General features: G+C 46.0%; 2 non-coding genes and 1 pseudogene across 2 annotated transcripts; 1 reads left to right on the top strand and 2 right to left on the bottom strand.

The window, feature by feature from the left end:
- Positions 1-4,944: 4,944 nt before the first annotated feature.
- On the bottom strand, positions 4,945-5,017 carry trnaf-gaa (transfer RNA phenylalanine (anticodon GAA)). Its single transcript has one exon. It is a non-coding gene; the product is annotated as a tRNA-Phe (tRNA).
- Positions 5,018-5,846: 829 nt separating this feature from the next.
- The window catches only part of LOC137359415 (histone H2A-like), a 28,045-nt pseudogene continuing 9,312 nt past the window's right edge, over positions 5,847-24,579 (bottom strand).
- Positions 11,369-11,459, top strand: trnak-uuu (transfer RNA lysine (anticodon UUU)). The gene is given in 2 exon segments: positions 11,369-11,405; positions 11,424-11,459. It is a non-coding gene; the product is annotated as a tRNA-Lys (tRNA).

Below are 24,579 nucleotides of genomic sequence, written 5' to 3'. Positions count from 1 at the left end.
TCCATGGTTCCCTAATCTTGCCATTTCTATCCCTCATTTTCACAGGAACATGTCTCTCCTGCGCGCTAATCAACCTCTCTTTAAAAGCCTCCCACATATCACATGTGGATTTACCTTCAAACAGCTGCTCCCAATCTACATTTCCCAGCTCCTGCCGAATTTTGGTATAGTTGGCCTTCCCCCAATTTAGCACTCTTCCTTTAGGACCACTCTCGTCTTTGTCCATGAGTATTTTAAAGCTTACGGAATTGTGATCACTATTCCCAAAGTAGTCCCCTACTGAAACTTCAACAACCTGGCCGGGCTCATTCCCCAACACCAGGTCCAGTATGGCCCCTTCCCGAGTTGGACTATTTACATACTTCTCTAGAAAACCCTCCTGGATGCTCCTTACAAATTCTGCTCCACCTGGACCTCTAACACTAAGCGAATCCCAGTCAATGTTGGGAAAATTAAAATCTCCTATCACCATCACCCTGTTGCTCCTACATCTTTCCATAATCTGTTTACATATTTGTACCTCTATCTCACGCTCGCTGTTGGGAGGCCTGTAGTACAGCCCCAACATTGTTACCGCACCCTTCCTATTTCTGTGTTCTGTCCATATTGCCTCACTGCTGGAGTCCTCCATAGTGCCCTCCTTCTGCACAGCTGTGATATCCTCTTTGACCAATAATGCAACTCCTCCACCCCTTATACCTCCCTCTCTATCCCGCCTGAAGCATCGATATCCTGGGATATTTAGTTGCCAATCATGCCCTTCCCTCAACCAAGTCTCAGTAATAGCAATAACATCATACTCCCAGGTACTAATCCAAGCCCTAAGTTCATCTGCCTTACCTACTACACTTCTTGCATTAAAACAAATGCACCTCAGACCACCAGTCCCTTTATATTCATCATCTGCTCCTTGCCTGCTCTTCCCGTTAGTCACACTGACTTCATTATCTAGTTCCTTACAGGCTTTTGTTACTACCTCCTTACTGTCAACTGACCTCAATTGGTTCCCATCCCCCTGCCACATTAGTTTAAACCCTCCCCAACAGCGTTAGCAAAAGCACCTCCAAGGACATTGGTTCCAGTCCGGCCCAGGTGTAGACCGTCCAATTTGTAATAGTCCCACCTCCCACAGAACCGGTCCCAATGTCCCAAAAATCTGAACCCCTCCTTCCTGCACCATCTCTCAAGCCACGCATTCATCCTGACTATTCTTTCATTTTTACTCTGACTATCACGTGGCACTGGTAGTAACCCTGAGATTACTACCTCTGAGGTCCTACTTTTTAACTTGGCTCCTAACTCCCGAAACTCTGCTTGTAGGACCTCATCCCGTTTTTTACCTATATCATTAGTGCCTATGTGCACAATGACAACTGGCTGTTCACCCTCCCCCTTTAGAATGTTCTGCAGCCGATCTGAGACGTCCCTGACCCGTGCACCTGGGAGGCAACATACCATTCGGGAGCCTCGTTTTCGACCACAGAACCGCCTATCTACTCCCCTTACAATCGAATCCCCTACGACTATCGCCCTTCCACTCTTTTTCCCGCCCTTCTGAACAGCAGAACCAGCCACGGTGCCATGGACCTGGCTACTGCTGCCTTCCCCTGGTGAGCCATCTCCCTCAACAGTATCCAAAAATGGATACTTGTTTTGGAGGGAGATGACCGCAGGGGACTCCTGCGCTGCCTTCCTGCTCTTTCTCTGCCTTTTGGTCACCCATTCCCTTTCTCCCTCAGCAATCCTAAATTCGGTGTGACCAATTCACTCAACGTGCTATCCACGACCTCCTCAGCATCGCGCATGCTCCAAAGTGAGTCCATCCGCAGCTCGAGAGGCGTCATGCGGTCTACCAAGAGCTGCAGCTGGACACACTTCCTGCACGTGAAGGAGTCAGGGTCATCAGCCATGTCCCTGAGCTCCCACATTGAGCAAGAGGAGCATGATACGGGTCTGAGATCACCTGCCATTTTTAATCTTAAGTTTAAACTTAGTTAAATGAAAAACGAACGTAAAGTTTTTACCAATCACAATAAAACCAGAGAAATCGAAAAAGACTTACCTTATAAACACCCCACCGAGTCCTTTTTTTTTGGTTAGAGCAGGAGGGCGGGTGGGAGACACTACAAGTGTGGTGTCTCGGGTTCAGAAACCGCCCAAATATATAGTGTTTTACTTACCCAGCAGCCCCCTGGCCTCCGCCGAAAAACAAAAGGAAATTAAATTTACTTTCAAACTGACTTTCCCAGCTGCTCACTCGCTCACACTCTGCTCCCGAAAAAGCTGCTGCACTGAAAGGCTCCATCTCCTAGACCCTTCTCCTCCTTCTCACTAGACCCTATGTTCCCCAACATTTCTGGGAGATAATTTGTATCCTCCTTTGTGAAGACAGATCCAAAGTATGTATTTAATTGGTCTGCCATTTCTTTGTTCCCCATTATAAATTCTCCCGTTTCTGACTGTAAGGGGCCCACATTTGTCTTCACTAATCTTTTTCTCTACACATATCTATAGAAGATTTTACAGTCAGTTTTTATGTTCTCTGCTAGCTTACTCTCATACTCTATTTCCCCCTTCTTAATCAATCCTTTTGTCCTCCTCTGCTAAATTCCAAACTGCTCACAATCTTCAGGTTTGCTGCTTGTTCTGGCCATTTTATATTTCTCCTCCTTGGATCTAATACTTTCCTTAATTTCTTTTGTAAGCCACAGTTGAGCCACCCTTCCTGTTTTACTTTTACACAGACAGGAATGAACAATTGTTGTAATTCATCCATGCGCTCTTTAAATGCTAGCCATTGCCTATCCACTGTCAACCCTTTAAGTAACGTTCCCCAATCTATCATAGCCAACTCCCGCCTCATACCTTCATAGTTTTCTTTGTTTAGATTCAGGACCCGAGTCTCGGAATCAACTCTCTCACTCTCCATCTTAATGAAGAATTTTATCATATTATGGGCGCACTTCCCCAAGGGACCCCACACAACAAGATTGTTAACTAATCCTTTCTCATTACACAATACCCAGTCCAGGATGGCCTGTTCTCTAGAGGTGTTATACACCTCTATCAATTCTCCACTCAATCTCCGTTGAGAAAGGCAGAATAATCCTAGCTTTTCCAACCTAACCTTGTAACTAAAATCCCCCATCCCTGGATCCATTCTGGTAAATCGCCTCTGCGTCCTCTCAAGGACCCTCACATTCTTTCTAAAGTCTGCTGAGCAGAACTGGAAGCAACACTCCAATTGGGGCCTAACCAGAGTTTTATAATGGTTCAGCATAACTTCCCTGCTTTTGTACTCAATGCCTCTATTTATAAAGCCCAAGATCCCATATGCTTTGCGAACCACTCTCGCAATATGATTTGCCTCCTTCAAAGATTGATGCACATGAACCCCAAGTCCCTCTATTCCAGAACACTCTTTAGAACTGTGCCATTAAGTATATATTGCCTCTCCCTATTCCTTATGCCAAAATACATCACCTCACACTTGTCACTATTAAATTCCATCTGCCACCTGTCTGCCCATTCTGCTAGCCTATCACTGTCCTGTTGCAGGCAGTTCATATCATCCTCACTGTTTGCCACTCCTCCAGGTATGGTGTCATCGGCATATTTTGAGATTCTACTCTGTATTCCAAGATCCAAGTCACTTACCTTGAGCAAAAAAAGCAGTGGTTCTAGCACTGACCCTTGGGGAACACCACTGTCGACTATCCTCCAGTCTGACAAAGAACCATTTAATAAGACTCGCTGTTTTCTGTCCTTAAACCAATTTTCTATCCAATTGGACACTGACCCTCCTATACCACGAACCTCAATTTTGTTAACCGCCCTTTTATGTGGTACCTTGTCAAACGCTTCCTTAAAATCCATATAAACAACATCCACTGCATTCCCTTCATCAACCTGCTGTGTTAGTTCATCAAAAAATGCAGTTAGATTCGTCAAGCATGAACTCCCATTTATAAATCCATGCTCACTCTCCTTAAATAACTCGAACCTCTCCAAGTGACTGTTGATTTTTTACCCTGATTATTCTTTCTAAAACCTTACCCACCGCTGCTGTTAATCTAACTGGCCTGTAGTTACCCGGACTGTCCTTACACCCTTTCTTGAATAAGGGTGTCGCATTTGCCACTGTTTAATCCTCTGGCACCTCTCCCGTATCCAGGGAAGATTGGAAGATTATGGCAAACTCTTCCATTATCTGCATCCGCATTTCCTTTCGCAACCTGGGATGCCAGCCATCCAGACCAGGTGATTTATCTACCCTAAGCACAGCCAGCCTTTTTAGTACCTCCCTCTCTCAATTTGTACCCTCTCCATTGACTCTACTCTCTTCACTTCGACTGATATTTTGTCAAATTCCACTTCCTTAGTGATCACTGATACAAAGTACGCATTAAGTAGATTAACATTGCCCTGCACCTCTAAGCTTATATTATCCTTTTTGTCCCTAATAGGCCCGACTCAACCTCTTACTACCCACTTATCATTTACATGCTGCTCGAAGATTTTTGGGTTTCCTTTCATGTTGACTGCCAGTCTATTCTCATAGAAATAGAGAATAAGCAAATATAGAAGATGTAAGTATTTCCCATCCTTGATGAGGTGGAATTTTTTATGTTGTGGGTGGTAATGTCTTGGCCCACGAGTGTGGTGGAAGCAGAGACAATCAATGATTTGAAAAGGAAATTGGATGGATACTTGAAGGAAAGAAACTTGCAGGAGGAAAGGGATCGAGCTGGTGAGTGGAACTGACTAGATTGCTCCGGGGAGAGCCAGCATGGACGTGATAGGCCAAATGACCACCTTCTATGTTGTAAATGACTCTGTGTTGTTTCTTAAATTCAATCCACTGGTGCTTGGGAAATAATCTCAAAGTAAATTGTGCAACTGGAAAATCAGAACCAAGGCAAGGGACGCATAAGGAAGCAAAATTGCTGAAACCCGGGATTGAACCAGGGACCTTTAGATCTTCAGTCTAACGCTTTCCCAACTGAGCTATTTCAGCCCCACATTAACAGCGGCTTGGTGTCCTTGTTTTGGAAGAAAATACATACATTCAAGTTTTCCAAAAAATTAAAGAACACAACATGTGAGTAATATTCCCCATTGCTTTCTCAGTACTGATGGATTGTGAAGCGGGAGACAGCCAGAAGTGCCACTGAGCCGCACAGACCCCGAGCTGAGAATGAAATGAGATCAAATTCAATCTTTCATAGTGAGATGCTGCTGAGAGGTAAGAGTCCTGAATCAAAGCGAGACTTGCTCATTTCAAACACTCCCTGTACTCTCTGCTCATGAAGCCTTAAAAAAGGGAAAAACAGAATGGCACTCAAACTCACAACCCTGCCATTAAAAGTCTCATATTCGACTGACAGAACTGTCACTTCTACTCGGTCTCTTATTGGATGGATGCAACTCCAACGCAGGGATGGCATTCAAATCCTCCCATGGGTCCACATGTCAGACTGAGTTCCATGTTGTAGATTCAAGCAAAGGAAATCTGCTCACTTCCAAAACTATCAGCGAATTGAAGCTGATAACAATCAACATCATCAGAGGTCAGAACTACCTTGTGAAAGAAGACAATCTGAAGAAGGATCCACAATTATCCAAAGGCATAGACAAAGTGAAAAACAAGAAAATCGATGATTCAATGCAAGCCAAACAACAGAAACACTGAAGAATTCCATTCCATTCCAGTCCAGAACCCAGTCCTGTTGTTTTTGGAGTCAGCTCACAATTACAGCAACAACTTTATATTCCCACTTGGCTATCTGTACATTTAGTTTATTGCAATTTTGTCGACAAGCTCTTTGAATCCAGTTGTCTGGTCCTCAAGCCAGCTCTGTTTGGAAGTCAATTCCGCCTTCTGCAAGGCTGAAACCAATAGATAACCTTAATCTGAAAACGCCAGCAGGCCAGGGTTCATCTGGGATTAGAACCCTGGATTCCTTACATGTTAATCAACCACATTCCCTAAGCGACAATCATACCCCTAGACCAACGAGCCACTGACCAGTCAGGTTTCTTTAGCTGCTGTGGAATTTCACTGGAACCCCCCAGCCAATCATCAATTTTTTTTCCGATCAAAGCAACATCCTGCAAATGCTGAAATAAAAACAGAAAGTGCTGGAAATGTTCAGCTACTCTGGCAGCATCTGTGCTGTGAGAAACACAGTTAACGTTTCAGGGCACTCACCTTTTGTTTCAGCCATCCTTTCAGACTGCTTCTGTCCATCCAATCTCACTTTCTATTCTATCCACATTCTAACCATTCACTACGTTACTACATTTTTCATGAATTCCTCATTTCTTTTATTAATGACAATTTTGTATTTCTGGCCTTTGCTTCAGACACCACCACAAGTGGAATCATGTCTCCATCTACCCAATCAAACCACTTCGCTGTTTCCTCACATTGCAATGTTTCTTTAACCCTGACAGACTGTGGAGTTTCTGCTGCTTGATTGCAGTTCTTGCTTCCCGCCAGTAGATGTCAGCTCACTCCAATACAGTGAAGTTTACAAATCTGAGAGAGACACAACAGGAAATAATTGTTCACATTATAGTGAATGTGTGGGATTTAGAAATACTAGGAGTGGAGACGAGTTATTATTGCACTCTGCTATTACATCTTTTATAATGGACTCCAGCATTTTCCCCACGACTGATGTCAGGCTAACCGGTATGTAATTCGCTGTTTTCTTTATGCCTCTTTTTTTAAATAGTGGAGTTACATTAACTACCGTCCAATCCATTGGAACTGTTCCAGAGTCGATAGAATTTTGAAAAAAGACCAGAAATGCATCTGCTATTTCAAGGGCCACCTCCTTATGTAATCTGGGATGCAGATTATCAGGCCTTGGGGATTTATCGGCCTTCAATCCCATCAATTTCCCAAACATTCCCTACGAATACAGATTTCATACAGTTCCTCCTTCTCATTAGACCCTATGTTCCCCAACATTTCTGGGAGGTAATTTGTATCGTCCTTTGTGAAGACAGAACCAAAGTATGTATTTAATTGGTCTGCCATTTCTTTGTTCCCCATTATAAATTCCCCCGTTTCTGACTGTAAGGGACCCACATTTGTCTTCACTAATCTTTTTCTCGACACATATCTAGAAAAGCTTTTACAGTCAGTTTTTATGTTCTCTGCAAGCTTACTCTCATACTCTATTTCCCCCTTCTTAATCAATCCTTTTGTCCTCCTCTGCTAAATTCCAAACTGCTCACAATCTTCAGGTTTGCTGCTTGTTCTGGCCATTTTATATTTCTCCTCCTTGGATCTAATACTTTCCTTAATTTCTTTTGTAAGCCACAGTTGAGCCACCCTTCCTGTTTTACTTTTGCACAGACAGGAATGAACAATTGTTGTAATTCATCCATGCGCTCTTTAAATGCTAGCCATTGCCTATCCACTGTCAACCCTTTAAGTAACGTTCCCCAATCTATCATAGCCAACTCCCGCCTCATACCTTCATAGTTTCCTTTGTTTAGATTCAGGACCCTAGTCTCGGAATCAACTCTCTCACTCTCCATCTTAATGAAGAATTTTATCATATTATGGGCGCACTTCCCCAAGGGACCCCACACAACAAGATTGTTAACTAATCCTTTCTCATTACACAATACCCAGTCCAGGATGGCCTGTTCTCTGGAGGTGTTATACACCTCTATCAATTCTCCACTCAATCTCCTTTGATATAGGCAGAATAATCCTAGCTTTTCCAACCTAACCTTGTAACTAAAATCCCCCATCCCTGGATCCATTCTGGTAAATCGCCTCTGCATCCTCTCAAGGACCCTCACATTCTTTCTAAAGTCTGCTGAGCAGAACTGGAAGCAACACTCCAATTGGGGCCTAACCAGAGTTTTATAATGGTTCAGCATAACTTCCCTGCTTTTGTACTCAATGCCTCTATTTATAAAGCCCAAGATCCCAGATGCTTTGCTAACCACTCTCGCAATATGGCTTGCCACTTTCAAAGATCGGTGCACATGAACCCCAAGTCCCTCTATTCCAGAACACTCTTTAGAACTGTGCCATTAAGTATATATTGCCTCTCCCTATTCCTTATGCCAAAATACATCACCTCACACTTGTCACTATTAAATTCCATCTGCCACCTGTCTGCCCATTCTGCTCGCCTATCACTGTCCTGTTGCAGGCAGTTCATATCATCCTCACTGTTTGCCACTCCTCCATGTTTGGTGACATCGGCTGATTTTGAGATTCTACTCTGTATTCCAAGATCCAAGTCACTTACCTTTAGCAAAAAAAGCAGTGGTTCTGGCACTGACCCTTGGGGAACACCACTGTCGACTATCCTCCGGTCTGACCAAGAACCATTTAATATGACTCGCTGTTTTCAGTCTTTAAAACAATTTACTATCCAAATGGACACTGACCCTCCTAATCCATGAACCCCAATTTTGTTAACCACCCTTTTATGTGGTACTTTATAAAATGCTTTCGTAATATCCATATAAACAACATCCACTGCATTCCCTTCATCAGTATTCTCAGATAGTTTATCAACAAATGCAGTTAGATTCGTCAAGCATTAACTCCCATTGATAAATCCATGCCCACTCTCCTGAATTAACTCAAACCTCTCCAAAGGACTTGATTTTTGTCCCTGACCTGTTGATCTCATGCTGATGGCAAGCTCACCATAGAGCATGTTTTTGGCAATGTGACCGTCATCCATTTGGCCCAGTCAACAGAGTCACCGCTGACTCAAGAGGGCAAACATGCTGCGGATCCCTGCACGCTGGTGTACTTCCGCATTCGGCACTCTGTCCTGCCAGGAGATGCCCAGTATCCATCTGAGGCAGTGGAGGTGGAAGCTGTTCAGCCGCTTTTTTTGGCTTGTATAAGTTGTTGATGCTTCTCTACTATAAAGGAGGGTGCTGAGAACACAAGCCTGGTACACGTGGAGCTTTGTATTTTCGGTCAGTTTGCTGTCGGTTCACACTTGTCTTCTCAACTTTGACATGACAGCTGCAGCATTGACAATCCTGGTGCTGATTTCAGCATCAAGGGACAGATTGCTGGTGATTGTTGATTGAAGGTATGTGAAGCTGTTGACAACCTCCAAAGTGAGGTTGTCGATGTTGATGGAAAGTGGAGTCTCTACGTCCTGGCCCGTAACTTTCATCTTCCTGATGCTGATTGTCAGTCCAAACTCTTTGCAGGCCAAGGAGAACCGATCTACAAGCTGCTGTGACTGAACTTCATTATGGGATGTCAGCACAGCATCATCAGCAAATAGCAACTCACAGACTAGGAATTTACCCACTTTGGTCTTGGCGCACAGTCTTGCCAAGTTGAACAGCTTGTCGTCAGCTCTGATGTGCAGGTGAACACCTATATCTGAGTAATTGAAAGTGTACAATAGCAGCATGGAGAAGAATATGCCAATTATAAAGGATGTGATAACTAGACAGTTCGAAAATGATGACATGATTGGGCAGAGTCAACATAGATTTATGAAAAGGAAAACAGGTTTGAAAAAGCTGTTGAGATTTTTGAGGATGTTACCTATAGAACAGATAAAGGAAAACCAGTGGATGTGTGGTATTTGTATTTTCCTTTGGTAAGGTCCCACACAGGAGGTGAATAAACAAAATTAGAGCACATAGGCTTGGGGATAATATACTGATATGGATTGAGAATTGGTTAACAGACCGAAAACAGAGAGCAGGAATAACGGGTCCTTCTCAGGATGGCAGGCTGTTACTATTGGGGTACTGCAAGGATCAGTGTTGGAGCCACAGCTGTTAACAACCTATATAAATGATTTGGATGTGGGGATTAAATGTAATATTTCCAAGTTTGCAGATGACACAAAGCTCGGTGAAGTGTGAGTTGTGAGGAGGATGCAGAGAGGCTTCCAGGGGACCTGGAGAGGCTAAGTGAATGGGCAAGAACATGGAATATAATGTGAATAAGTGTGAAGTTATTCACTTTGGTAGAATAAACAGAAAGACAGAGTATTTCTTAAATGGTGAGAGGTTGGGAAGTGTCGATGTCCAAAGGGACCTGGGTGTCCTTGTTCCTGAGACACTAAAAGCTCTTGTGCAGGTGCAGCAATCAATTAGGAAGGCAAATGGTATGTTGTACCCACACGAGGGGTCATGAGTACAGGAGTAAAGATGTCTTGCTGCAATTGTCTAGAGCCTTGGTGAATCCGCACTGGTGTATTGTGTACAGTTTAGTCTCCTCATCTTATGAAGGATACACTTGCCATAGAGGGGGTGAAACAGAGGGGCAACAGACTAATCTTTTTTTTGCATTTATTTCATTTCATCTCAGTTTGTTCAGTTTGCTTACCTACTGTTTTTTTTTCAGGTTTGTACTTCCTGCTGTTCAATATTCAGTCCATTAACACCTAATCTGTACTAATGCTTTGTCTTTCAACACACCATTAACATATTGTTTGCCTTTGCTGCATGACCTTTTGGTCAGCTATGTGGCCTTGTCCAATCTACACCTTCTCCTTTGTTATCTCTTGCCCCACCCCCACCCCACTTGCTTATAACCTGTGACTTTTCTAATATATGTCAGTTCCGAAGATGGGTCACTGACCTGAAACGTTAACTCTGCTTCTCTTTTCACAGATGCTGCCAGACCTGCTGAGTGGTTCCAGCATTTCTTGTTTTTATGTCACCAGACTAATCCCTGGGATGGTGGGATTGTCTGATGAGGAAACTGGGCCCGTATTCCTTAAAGTTTCGAAGAATGAGAGGTGATCTGATTGAAACTGACAAAATTCTTACAGGGTGTGACAGTGTGGGTGTAGACAGGATGTTTGCCCTGGTTGGTGAGTCTAAAACCAAAGGACATCGTCTCAGAATAAGGAGTAGGCCATTTAAAACTGAGATGGGTGGAATTTCTTCACTCAGACGGTGGTGAATCATTGGAATACTGTGCCCCAGAGGGCTGTGGCAGCTCAATCATTGAGCATGTTCAAGACAGAAATTGATAGAAATCTTGATACTCATGACATCAAGGGATATGGGGATAGCATGGGAAAGGGGCTTTGAGGTAGGTGATCAGCCATGATCGAATTGAATGACAGAGCAGGCTCGACGGGCTGAATAGCTTACTCCGATGTTCCTCTGTTCCGAAGAGAGTTGGCGCCAGCGCGCATCCCTGCTTTACCCCACTGCTGATCTTGAAAGCGTCTGATGTTGCTCCATTGTAACTTATGGAACTGTGCATGTTCTCGTGGAAAGAAGAGATGATGCCCAAGAGGTCAGGAGGGCAGCCTATGTTCCATTGCAGTTTGAAGAGGCCGTCTCTGCTGACAAGATCAAAGGCCTTAGTGATGTTAATAAAAATGTGTGAGGCTCTGTGGCGCAATGGATAGCGTGTTGGACTTTTAAATAATGATTAAGACGATATTCAAAGGTTGTGGGTTCAAGTCCCACCTGAGTCAGATTTCGGACCAGAAACAGAGGAGCACAATGGAACGACAAATGAAGAAATGCGCCAAAAGCACAGACTCGGAGACAGAGCGAGAGAGAGAGGAGCACGGCAGGGGGAAAAAAAATCGAGGAGTGACGTCACAATGGAGAGTGCGAGCAGGGAAACAGAGAGCTGCTGGGGTGAGTATGCCGGATTTGGTTCTTTCTTCGGTGCAGTGGAAGGAGCTGTTTGGTGAGGATCTGGTAAGCTGTGACATCACAGGCAAGCAGGTGGTTGATTGGTTTGGAAGAACCGACCTGCTTGATGCGCATCTGGTAAGTGATTAAGATCCATTTTAGTCCTTACGTTTAAAATAGTAAACAAACTAGTGGTAAGTTTAATAAAATATGCAATAAAATGAATAATTGAATAAAATATTTAAGTAGTTAATTGAAACACGTTAAGGATGACAGGACAGGTGATGTGTCACAGCTGCAGCGTGTGGGAGTTCCTGGATGCCTGTGTGATCCAGGGCAAACACGTCTGCAGTAAGTGTTTGCGGCTCAAAGAGGGAGAAAAAAGGAATGTAGTGGTAGTAGGGGATAGTATTGTAAGGTGGATTGACTCTGTTCTCTGCAGCAAAAGCAAGAGTCCAGACGGCTGTGTTGCCTGCCGGTGCCAGAATTCAGGACATTTGCTCAGGGCTGGAGCGAAACATACAATGGGAGGGGGAGGATCCAGTCGTCGTGGTCCATGTCGGTACCAGCGACATAGGCAGGACAAGGATAGAGGTTCTGCAAAGTCAGTATGAGGAACTAGGCACCAAATTAAGAAGCAGAACCTCAAAGTTAATCATCTCTGGATTATTACCTGAGCCATGTGCAAATTGGCATAGGACAAATAAGATGAGAGAAAGTAATGTGCGGCTGAAAGACTGGTGTGGTAGTAGTGGGTTCTGGTTCATGGGGCATTGGCACCAGTACTGTGGAAAGAGGTGGCTGTACCGTTGGGACGGTCTACACCTGAACCGTGCTGGTGCCGGTGTTCTAGCGAGCCACATAACGAGGGAAGTAGAGACGGTTTTAAACCGAATAGTGGGGGCAAGGGATCAAATTTGGGAAGATATGGTGAATCAAGGAGGAGAGACAAGGCAAGAGAGAAAGGTATAAATATGGGAAATGATAAACAGACTGTGACAGGAAGGGACAGAATGTGCAAATCTAAGAGTAAATCGACAGATAAGGCTAGAGGTGACAAAAATAATAAAAGGACAAAACTAAATGCTCTGTATCTGAATGCATGGAGCATTTGAAACAAAACAGATGAACTGGGAGCACAAATAGAATAAATAAGTACGATCTGATAGTCATTACAGAGACATGGCTGCAGGGCGACATAGATTGGGATGTGAATATTGGAGGTGACATGGCATTTTGGAAGGACAGGAAGCTTGGAAAAGGTGGCGGGGTAGCTCTGTTAATTAATGATGGTATTAGCGTAATAGAGAGGGATGACCTGAGTTCTGGAGATCAGGATGCAGAAGCAGTTTGGGTACAAATGAGAAATCATAAAGGCAAGAAGTCACTTGTGGGAGTGGTGTACAGGCCACCTAACATTAACCACACTGTCGAATGGGATATAAAGGAAGAAATAATGGCAGCTTGTCAGAAAGGTACTGTGATAATTATGGGGGATTTTAATCTACATATGGATTGGAAAATTCAGATGGGCAGAGGTAGCCTAGATGAGGAGTACATAGAATGCTTTGGGGATAATTTCTTGGAACAATACATTCTGGAGCCAACCAGAGAGCAGGCTATACTAGACCTGGCATTGTGCAACGAGATAGGATTAATTAATGACCTCATAGTTAAGGTGCCCCTAGGTAGTAGCGATTATAATATGATTGAATTTTACATTCAGTTTGCAGGAGAGGAGAGTGGGTCCCAGACTAGTATTTTAAATTTAAATAAGGGCAATTATAAGGTCATGAAAGCAGAGCTAGCTAAAGTGAACTGGCAAATTAGGTTAAGGGATAAGTCAATAGAGATGCAGTGGCAGACATTTAAGGGGATATTTCAGAATACACAGAATAGATACATTTCAACGAGAAAGAAAAGTTCCAAAGGTGGGACTCACCATCCATGGTTCACGAAAACAGTTAAAGATACTATCAAACGTAAAGAAAAAGCCGAAAATTGTGCAAAGGTGGGAGGCAGGTCAGAAGATTGGACAGAATATAAAAAAACAGCAAAGAATGACTAAAAGATTGATAAGGAAGGTAAAATTAGAGTATGAGAGAAAGCTCGCAAGGAATTTCAAGACAACTAGTAAGAGTTTCGATAGATATTTTAAAAAGAAAAGAGTTAACAAAGCGACTGTTGGTCCAATAGAAAGTGTGTCTGGGGAATTAATAATGGATAATTAAGAGATGGCAGATGAATTGAACAGATACTTTGCATTGGTCTTCACTATTGAGTATACAAATAACATCCCAGTATTAGCCAGCGATCAGGAAGTTGAAGGGATGGAGGAACTCAAGAAAATTACAATCACCAGGGAAGTGGTACTAAACAAATTGTTGGAGCTGCGGGTTGACAAGTCGCCAGGTCCTGAATTGGCTAGTGAGATAGTTGATGCGCTGGTTTTAATATTCCAAAATTCCCTAGATTCGAGAAGGTTCCGTTAGATTGGAAAAGAGTGAATGTAACTCATTTATTCAAAAAGGGAGGGAGACAGAAAGCAGGAAACGACAGGCCAGTTAGCTTAACATTTGTCTTAGGGAAAATGTTTGGAGCTATTACAGAGGATGTTATAGCAGGGCATTTAGAAAAAATTAAGGTAATCAGGCAGAGTCAACATGGTTTTTTGAAAGGAAAATCATGTTTAACCAATTTATTGGAGTTCTTTGAGGGAGTTACATGTGCTGTGGATAAAGGGGAACCAGTGGATGTATTGTATTTCGATTTCCAGAAGGATAAGGTGCCATATCAAAGGTTATTGCAGAAAATAAAAGCTCATGGTGTCGGGGGTAACATATTGGCATGGATAGAAGATTGGCTAGCTGACAGGAAACAGAGAGTCAGCATAAATGGGTCATTTTCTGGTTGGCAAGAAGTAACGAGTGGTGTGCCACAGGGATCTGTGCTGGGGCCTCAACTTTTTACAATTTATATAAATGACTTAGATGAAGGGACCGAAGGTATTGTTGCTAAATTTGCTGATCACAAAGATAGGTAGGAAAGTAGGTTATGAAGAGGACATAAGGGGGCTACAAAGGGATATAGATAGGTTAAGTGATTGGGCAAAGACCTGGCAAATGGAGTATAATGTGGGAAAGTCGGAAATTGTCCACTATGGCAGGAAGAATAAAAAAGCATATTATCTAAATGGTGAGAGATTGCAGAGCTCTGAGATGCAGAGGGATCTGGGTGACCGAGGGCATGAATTGCAAAAGGTTAGTATGCAGGTCCAGCACGTAATTAGGAAAGCTAATAGAATGTTATCATTTATCACCATGGGAATTGAATACAATAGTAGGGAGGTTATGCTTCAGCATTACAGGACATTGGTGAGACCTCTTCTGCAGTACTGAGTACTGTACTGGTCTCCTTATTTGCGGAAGGATGTAAATGCATTGGAGGTAGTACAGAGAAAGTTTACGAGACTAATACATGGAATGGGTGGGCTGTCTTACGAGGAAAGATTGGACAAGCTAGGCTTGTCTCTGCCAGAGTTTAGAAGAGAAAGAGGCGACATGATTTGTTACTTAATTTATTAATTAACAAATTAGATATCCTCCAGTCTTCTGGTACCTCACCCGTGGCTAACGATGATACAAAAATCTCTGCCAGCGCCCCAGCAATCTCCTCCCTTGCTTCCCATAGCATCCTAGGATACATCTGATCAGGCCCTGGGGATTTATCCACCTTAATACGCTTCAAAACCTCCAACATCTCCTCCTTTGTAATGTTGATATGCTGCAGGATATCGCTGTTCCCTCCCTTGAACTCACGAGCTTCCATGACCTTCTCCACGGTAAATACAGACGAGAAATATTCATTTAAGACCTCGTCCATTTCGCGTGGCTTCACACATAGATTGCCACACTGATCCTTAAGGGGACCTACTCTCTCCCTAGCTACCCTTTTACTCTTAATACACTTATAGAATCTTTTAGGATTCTCCTTTATCTTATCTGCCAGGGAAATCTCATGGCCCCTTTTCGCCCTCCTAATTTCCTTCTTAAGTATACTCCTATATCCCCTATACTTCTCGAGGGACTCGCTCGATCCCAGCTGCCTATACCTGACGTATGCCTCCTTCTTTGTCCTGACCAAACGCTCAATATCCCTCGTCAACCAAGGTTCCCTAAACTTGCCAGCCTTGCCCTTCCATCTATCAGGAACATGCTGGCCCTGAACTCTTCCTATCTCACTTTTAAAAGCCTCCCACTTGCCAGACGTCCCTTTACCTGTAAACAGCCTCTCCCATTCAACTTTTGAGAGTTCCTGTCTGATGCCATGGAAATTAGCCTTCCCCCAATTTAGGACTTCAACCTGAGGACCAATCCTATTCTTTTTCATAACTATCTTGAAGCTAATAGAGTTATGGTCACTGGTCCCAAAGTGCTCCCCCACTGCCATATCAACCACCTGCCCATCCTCATTTCCTAAGAGGAGATCGAGTGTAGCCCCTTCTCTAGTCGGGCCATCCACGTACTGCTTCAGAAAACTTTCCAGGACTCACTTAACAAATTCTTCCCCATCTGATCCCTCAGCACTAAGGCAGTCCCAGTCAATATTAGAGAAGTTAAAATCACCTACTATTACAACCCTATAATTCCTATACCTATCTGTGATTTCCCTACATATATGCTCCTCCACTTCCCTCTGACTATTGGGGGGCCTATCGTATAATCCCATCAAAGGGATCACCCTTTTATTATTTCTAAGTTCTACCAGTATGGCCTCACTGGACATTCACCCCGGGATATCCTCTCTAAGTACTGCCGTGATGTCCTCCCTAATCAATAGTGCAACTCCCCCTCCTCTCTTACCTCCACCTCTGTCACGCCGGAAGGATCGGTACCGCGGAACATTGAGCTGCCAGTCCTGCCCATCCCTCAACCACGTTTCCGTAATAGCTACAATACCACAATCCCATGTACCGATCCATGCTCTGAGTTCATCTGCCTTACCTGTAAGGATACTTGCATTAAAGTAAATGCAGTTTAGCCCACCAGACCTTCCACGCTCCCTGTCCTGCCCCTTCCTGGCCTGCCTACTGGACTTGCTTGCTTTAACCTCTCCATTTGCCTCAACTATCTCATCGGAGAGACTACTACTTTGGGTCCCACCCCCGCTGCAAGACTAGTTTAAACCCTCCAGTGTATTACTATAAAATCTCCCTACAAGGATATTGGTCCCCTTCCAGTTCAGATGCAACCCGTCCCTCTTGTACAGGTCACCTCTGCACCAGAAGAGATCCCAATGATCCAAGTACCTGAAGCCCTCCCGCCTTCGCCAGTCTTCAGCAAAGCATTCATTTGCCTAATCCTCCTATTCCTACCCGCACTAGCACGTGTCACAGGGAGTAATCCTGAGATTACAACCCTAGAGGTCCTGCTCTTTAACCTTCTGCCTAACTCCCTATATTCACTTTGCAGAACCTCATCTCTCTTCCTGCCTATGTCGTTCGTACCAATATGGACCACGATCTCTGGCTGCACACCCTCACCTTTCAAAATTTCCGGCAGCTGCTCCGAAACATCCTTGACCCTAGTATTAGGGAGGCAACATACCATCCTGGAGTCTCGTTTGCGGCCACAGAAACGCCTATCTGCACCCCTTATGATAGAATCCCCTATCACAATAGCTCTTCCACCCCTTTTCCTCCCCTGCTGTGCAGCAGAGCCCTCCATGGTGGCACGGACCGCGCTGTTGCTCTTTTCCCCTGGGAGGTCATCCCCCCAACAGTAACCAAAGCAGTATCTCTGTTTGAGAGGGGGATGGCCACAGGGGACTCCTGCACTACCTGCCTGCTCCTACTATTCCATCTGGTGGTCACCCATCCCTTTTCTGCCTGTGCATCCATTACCTGCGGTGCGACCACCTCACTAAACATGCTATCCATGATGCCCTCAGCTTCGTGGACGCTCCACAGTGAAACCACCCGCAGGTCCAGCTCTATAATGCGAGTAGCCAGTAGCTGCAGCTGGATACACTTCCTGCACACATGGTCGTCATGGAGACTGGGAGGGTTCCTGAATCCCCACATAGCGCAGGAGGAGCATATCACGGGGCTGAGCTCTCCTGCCATGACTTACCCTTAGATTAATTAGTTACTCCCTTAATTAAAAAATATTAATGACACTAGGGGCCTTGTTCTACCCACTACAATCTCAAGTCCTTCATAAGCTATACTGAATAAAAAAAACACTTTAGTAGTTCTCATCTTATCAGCAGAGGTTTTTTTTTCAAGTAAAAAAACTTTGCACTTTTCTTTAAGATATTTAAATACACTAACAGCAGTGACTCACCAACCAATCACCTTGCAGCTCTCCTCTGACATCACAGTTGGCTTCTTTTTTTTCAAAACTCCAGCACACTGGAAGAGCTCCACTCCACTCCTGGAAGGGAAGAGACTGGGCCTCGATCCTCGGATTGGATTTATAGGCTCCGCTCTCAACGCTCTCCTCATATCGGTCCATATAGGTCTGCTCCGCTCCGCTCCTCTCCGCTCCCGGAAGGTAATTCACCAGCTTTTGCAGAAAAGTAGGTCTTAAGCTGTTGCAGTACCTGTTAGAAAGATAGTCTAAGCTATTCTGAAGTCATCTTCCAATGTCATTTACATGGAAGCAGGATTTTAAAGGATAAGATGTAGTTTTTAAAAGTCACTTCAATCTTGCTCAAGAGTCTTTACAAAGAAGCCAAGTAAATCTTGATAAAAAGTCATATACATTTAGAGATCTTTTCAAAGCACTTCAATCTTGTTAATAAAAAGTCAGATGTAAATTTAAGAACTCTGATCAGGCTATGCTAAAAAGTTACATACAATTAAGAAATAAAATACAACATTTAAAATGTCTGAATTCCCTCTGAAAGTTGACCACTGCTGCTGCCGGTGTCTTCCTGGAATAGTGGAGCAGTTGTGTCAACAGAAAAGTCTTTCCCGAGCAGCCTGTTGGTACCGGCTTTAATCCAACCCAGGTAAAAATCAGTGTACATTGTGGGCAATGAGCCCAAATTGCTGAACTACAGGTCCCTGTCACTTTAAAGAGTGGGCTGGTGCGATTATGATCAGAGGCTCCTTCTGAGCACATTTCTCACCACCACAACTTCCAGATGCTGGTGTTAGTGTGTGCATGTACTGGCAGTTGCAGTGCTGTTCAGACCCTCAATAGCAGTGAAAATCTCAGAGTTCACCGCTATTGGGGCTGTAAAATCCAGGCCGATATCTCACAGTCCTGTTAGATTTACTCTCCCTCTGTACAAAATCAAGCTCCACACATTGTCTTTCACTCACTCCTGTTTCCAGCCCTGATGGTGCAGAAATTCCATCTCAAAGGTACACAATCCAGTTGATTTCTGATCAAATACCTCCTTCCTCATTCAATAGAGGAAACAGAGACATGAACAGGAGTCAGGTGCAAGAAAGTTTCACCAACAGAGCAAAGAAAACACCAACAAAAGTCACGCCTACTTTCCAAATCATTTCACTGGAATATTCTTTCACTTGTTTTCTCGGATGACTGCAATAAATCTGAAAATGAGCACCATGAGGTTTGTGTTCACTGGTCACTTGTTCTCCTGTGTTTGTCTGTCAGGTTTGTAATTCAGTTTGTATTGGATATTGAAGAGAATCTCTTTTCAAGATGATTGCACATCGTACTGTGTTTAAAGCAACCAACTTGTAAAATGGCAGAAAATGAATGTTTCAATACCTGTGTGACCAGATTCTTCCAATGCTTTTCAACAGCTAGATTGATGATGCTTGCAATCTGTATCCTGTGGAGAATGGGAGAGGAGAACAAAAACATGGTGCATGAACAGGACAGACTGTGTAAAATGGGAGCACAGAAATACTGCCACCTCATTGAAAGTTAATGAGATTTATTCGAAGTCAGACACCTGTCCACAATGAACAAGTGAATACATTAATTGTCCACTTTCAATCTAAATGGGACTGAGGTTCCAACAGAGAAGTTTTCTGGAAAATACCTGCTGCAGTTTTAACATTGATGAACTGGAACATCTTATACTAACTTTCAAATAACTGTAGTGATTGTATAGTTCTCATAGTGGAGAGAAGGAGTTGTTTATAAATATAAGCAGAAAGACACATTTGTGGATTGGTGAATGAGCTTTATCTTTCTGAAATGTATTTGCCCTTTGGTTGCAGGTCACTGGAAATTCTTTTTTACATTTCAATTGTAGCAGCAGCAGTTAGCAGCAAAATGTCTGATTAATCAGAGTAGTGGGTCTGGGAAACACTTAAACAGCCGAGACCCTGTAAAACAGAACTCCAAGTAATAGTTTAAATAAGGCACTGAACTGACAGAGCGGTAAAGGCCTGCTCAGGTCAGGAAAAAAAACCCGACCCGAGGGGGAGGGGGGGTGTATAAAATAGGGATGGAAGACGTTGGACCGGATTTTTCTGTCGGAGGCTGACATGGAGGGCAGACTTCGCACATCCACACTGCAAGAAGGCATTTAAAGTATTTATGAGGCCAATTGTCAGCTATTTTATTCACTGGATCCAATTGAACTAATAGCACACGGGAACCACGGGGCTTCAGAGCCTCGCCTGGTTAAAGGAGGTGACTGGGAGGTGGGAGCTGAGTGTTGTCTTCACTGGGAAGCTATCGGGTGAGGCAGCAAAACTTGGCAGCAAGGGTGGAGGGGGAAAGGGCATCGGGAAACACTGTCAGGAGTGGGGGCCAATGTGCCAGCTCTGCAGGGTGAGCCACACCAGGGTGTCATTGGGGCAGTGCCACCTCATTGAGGATGACAAGTGAGGTAAATGTGGCTGGGTGTTGTTTACTGTGAAGGCCTTGCACTCAGGGAGGGGCAACCTGTCATGGGCCTCATTCGAAAATCTCATTGGATTCGAGGCTCCCATTGAGGAGGAGGAGGAGGAGTAGAGAGGAAGGGAGGGAGGCGCAGGCACCAGCAGGGGCACCACAGCAGCTTGGGGGCCCACAGGAAGGCCAGCCTCGAACATGAGGCTGGAGAAGGAGGCAGAGGAACACGTCAGCTGAGGTTCAACTACCTGCAGATGTCCGAGTGACAGTGTCTCCGCAGACTGCACCTCTCCACGGAGGTCGTCACTGATCTCTCTGCCATGATGCAGCTGTGCCCTATGCGACTTGGTGGGCACCTGATGCCAGTGTCACTGAAGGTCACCGTGCCACTGAACTTCTTCACCACCAGATCATTGCGGGGATCCACTGGAGATATGTGTGGAATCTCACAGTCTGTAGTGAATCAGTGCATCAAGGAGGTCACCAATGTCCTGTTCAGGAGGGCCGGTGACTATGTGCACATTGATCCAAACAGTCAAGCTGAGAGAGCTATCGGATTCGGGGCCATCGCTGGATTCCACCAGGTGTAGGGTGTCATTGACTGCACCCATGTGACCATCAAGGCTCCTGCAGACCAGCCAGCAGCCTTCAACAGGAAGGGCTTCCACTTGCTCAGTGTGCAATTGGTCTGCGAATACTGCAAATGGATCCCATAGGTGTTTGCACAAATCCCGGGAAGCAGCCACAACGCCTGCATACCAAGGCACTCCCAGGTGCCAGAACCTTTCCGCGGCCCCATCCGCTTTCAGAGATGGATCCTTGGAGACAAGGGCTACCCACTGAGGACATGACTACTGACGTCTGTGAGGAACCCACGCACGGATGCAGAGGAGAGGTACAACACCTGCTGCGGGTCAACCCGAGCGACCATCAAGGAGGCCATTGGTCTCCTGAAGATGAGATTCAGGTGCCTAGATCGATCCAGTGGAGCCCTTCAGTATGACCCGGCGAGGGTCTCGCATATCGTGGTGGTTTGCTGTGCACAGCACAATCTGGCATTACAGAGGGGTGAGGTGTTGACTAGTGAGGATATCGTGGAGTGTGGTGTCTCCTCTGATGATGAGGATGTGGAGGAGGATGCTGCCCAAGCAGTGCCAGATGAAGAACCTCAGGCACAGCAGGAAAGGGGCCATGAGATACACACAAGGGAAACATGAGACACCCTTATAAATTCAAGTTTCCTTTGAGCCTTACCACCTTCTGGAACCACAGCAATAAAGTCTTAGCTTTAAGCAGCCCTGTTGTCACCTCTTTCCTTCTGTTCTGCAGCGTCCAGGTACACATCGCACAGTGACAAGGCCAAAGCTTTGTAAACTCAGGGCTTGGTCCCTCACTTCCAGCCCCTTGGGAGGAAGGGTTTAAATGAAGTCCCAAAGGGTATCAACAATAAGAAGGAGACATAGTGAGAGAACATCATTTCTATATTCCGTGTGACACCAAACACAACCCTATTCATCTGGAATGTACATTCACCCGTGAACCCCTCAGTGAATCTAGTTGCTCTTCTTAAATCTTTTCCGGGTGCTCCTACGTGGTGCTCCCCCTGCTCTGTCAACTGAGATGGAGACAGGCTGCTGACCTTGCTGCCCCATGGCTTGGGATGACATTGGTGGCCGTCCTCTTGCTGCCTGAGGCCTGGAGGGCCCCGGCACACTGAGGGCCTCCTGCACAGGTACAGGGACCCCACTCTGTCATCGAGGATGATGGACGCAGGCACTGGCATCACTTGTGTCACTCGCAGAGGGGCTTTGGAGCTACTGTCCACACCAGGAACACCCTGAGAGGAGACCCCAGATGTAGCAGCCAGCTGCTGCTCCCCATTATAACACACACTTGTACCTCGCTGCTGACCTGAGAGGGACGTGGACCTGGTGAAGAGTTCAGGTGCCACGTCCCCCCTCTCACCTTGTCACCGCTGGATGGAGCTCATGGACAAAGCGATGGAGTGCAAGTCTGCGCACATCTCCGGCAGCCACTGATTGGTCGGCTGGATCTGGCTCTCCATCAGAGTCACCAATCTCTCAAGGAAGGAAGCCAGACACACCCCCATCAGAGACAGTACAGCATGCAAGGCCTGGATGGACTCCTCCATCATCCGAACTTGGGTACACATAACCTCTGGCAACTCTGCCAGATGTTGCCTGACCTCTTGCTGCAGCTGCAGTATTTCCCGTGTTGCTGGTGACACCAGAGGCACGTCATCAGCCTGGGACTCAGCATGGGCCTGGCCTCCCACAGACTTCCAACTGCCAGTGGCCTCGGCTATCACAGCCTCCGTCAGCTGCCCGGGCCTGTCTGTGACGTGCTCACCAGCTTGTGTGCCCAAATCTAACAGCAAGTGGATACCCACCGAGTAAGGGTCTCTGTGCTGGTGGAGGGTGCAGGGGAATGAGGTGATGGTGTACCACCTGAGGCTCCCTCCTCCTCCTCAAGAGGTGTCTGGCTGTCCCCCAGTCTCTCCAGCTCTTCGCTCTTGTCGTTCATCCTTGCCTGAATGTGAAAACAGGGACATTGAAGGGTTAGGGTCTGCCCATCGTGACATTCCAACCACCCCTACTGTGCAGCTCCATTGATGCAGTGGTGAACAGATGAGCAGTATGGCTCCTTTGCAGCGGATGCTTCCTTGTGCCCCAGGAGATGTTCACTCACTCTCTTAGGTAGGTGTCCCTGTCTCTCCATCAGCTATGGAGCAGCTGCTTTGCTGCCCTGCCTGTTCCATGGCCTCCTCCTCCATCGGAATGAGGACATGGAGATAAGGCATCCACTGCCAGCCTTGACATGCTCTTTCCGATTGTGGGCTGTCTTCTCCTGCAGCCACTATGATCAACAAAGTTAGTCTTCCAGCGGGGACAAACCCAATATCTCTGATGGTGATAGTCCAGCAGTCCATGATGTGGACACACATATTCCTCCTGCATGTGGCCCCTCTCGAGGGACTGTGTGAGTTTATTCAATGACTGATGTGCACCTCCCACCGAGATGCAGCCAAGCCTCAGGCAGCATGTCCTGCGCCCTTCCCCAATACACATGACTGGGTGGTCACTCCCTTTCCACCAAACACTCCCTCTCACTCTGCCATGCGCAATGTCCAAAGGGTCCAAAGTGTTTTGAGTTTGCGCCTGAGCAGCCCGGATCCGGTCATTGACCCACTTCGTGCACTGGATCCATGTCTTGGGGGTGACCCCACGGCTGCTGACTTCACCTACTATCTCAAAGCTGCTTTGCTTGGTCAGGTGGACAGGTCTCCACCTCCCATCCCTGGGGAAGAGGATCTTCCACCTATCTGTTGTCACCTGGAGGCGAAACTGCAGGAAGGCATCGCCAAACCATTGGACCATGGTCACTGCAGGCTCGCATTCAGCTCCTTACCTATCAGGCAGCAGAGACAGCAGAACGGGTCCTGGGCAGCAGAGGCAGCAGAACAGGTCCTGGGGCAGCAGATGCAGCAGAACAGGTCCTGGGGCAGCAGAGGCAGCAGAACAGGTCCTGGGGCAGCGGAGGCAGCAGAACAGGTCCTGGGGCAGCAGATGCAGCAGAACAGGTCCTGGGGCAGCAGATGCAGCAGAACTGGTCCTGGGGCAGCAGAGGCAGCAGAACAGGTCCTGGGGCAGCGGAGGCAGCAGAACTGGTCCTGGGGCAGCAGATGCAGCAGAACTGGTCCTGGGGCAGCAGATGCAGCAGAACAGGTCCTGGGGCAGCAGATGCAGCAGAACTGGTCCTGGGGCAGCAGAGGCAGTAGAACTGGTCCTGGGGCAGCGGAGGCAGCAGAACAGGTCCTGGGGCAGCAGATGCAGCAGAACTGGTCCTGGGGCAGCGGAGGCAGCAGAACAGGTCCTGGGGCAGCAGAGGCAGCAGAACAGGTCCTGGGGCAGCAGATGCAGCAGAACTGGTCCTGGAGCAGCGGAGGCAGCAGAACAGGTCCTGGGGCAGCAGATGCCGCAGAACGGGTCCTGGAGCAGCAGAGGCAGCAGAACGGGTCCTGGGGCAGCAGAGGCAGCAGAATGGGTCTTGGGGTAGCAGAACGGGTCCTGGAGCAGCAGAGGCAGCAGAACGGGTCCTGGGGCAG

This window comes from Heterodontus francisci, unplaced genomic scaffold, assembly GCF_036365525.1.
Source record: "Heterodontus francisci isolate sHetFra1 unplaced genomic scaffold, sHetFra1.hap1 HAP1_SCAFFOLD_102, whole genome shotgun sequence".
Lineage (NCBI taxonomy): Eukaryota > Metazoa > Chordata > Chondrichthyes > Heterodontiformes > Heterodontidae > Heterodontus > Heterodontus francisci.
This window is presented reverse-complemented; position numbering and strand designations above follow the sequence as displayed.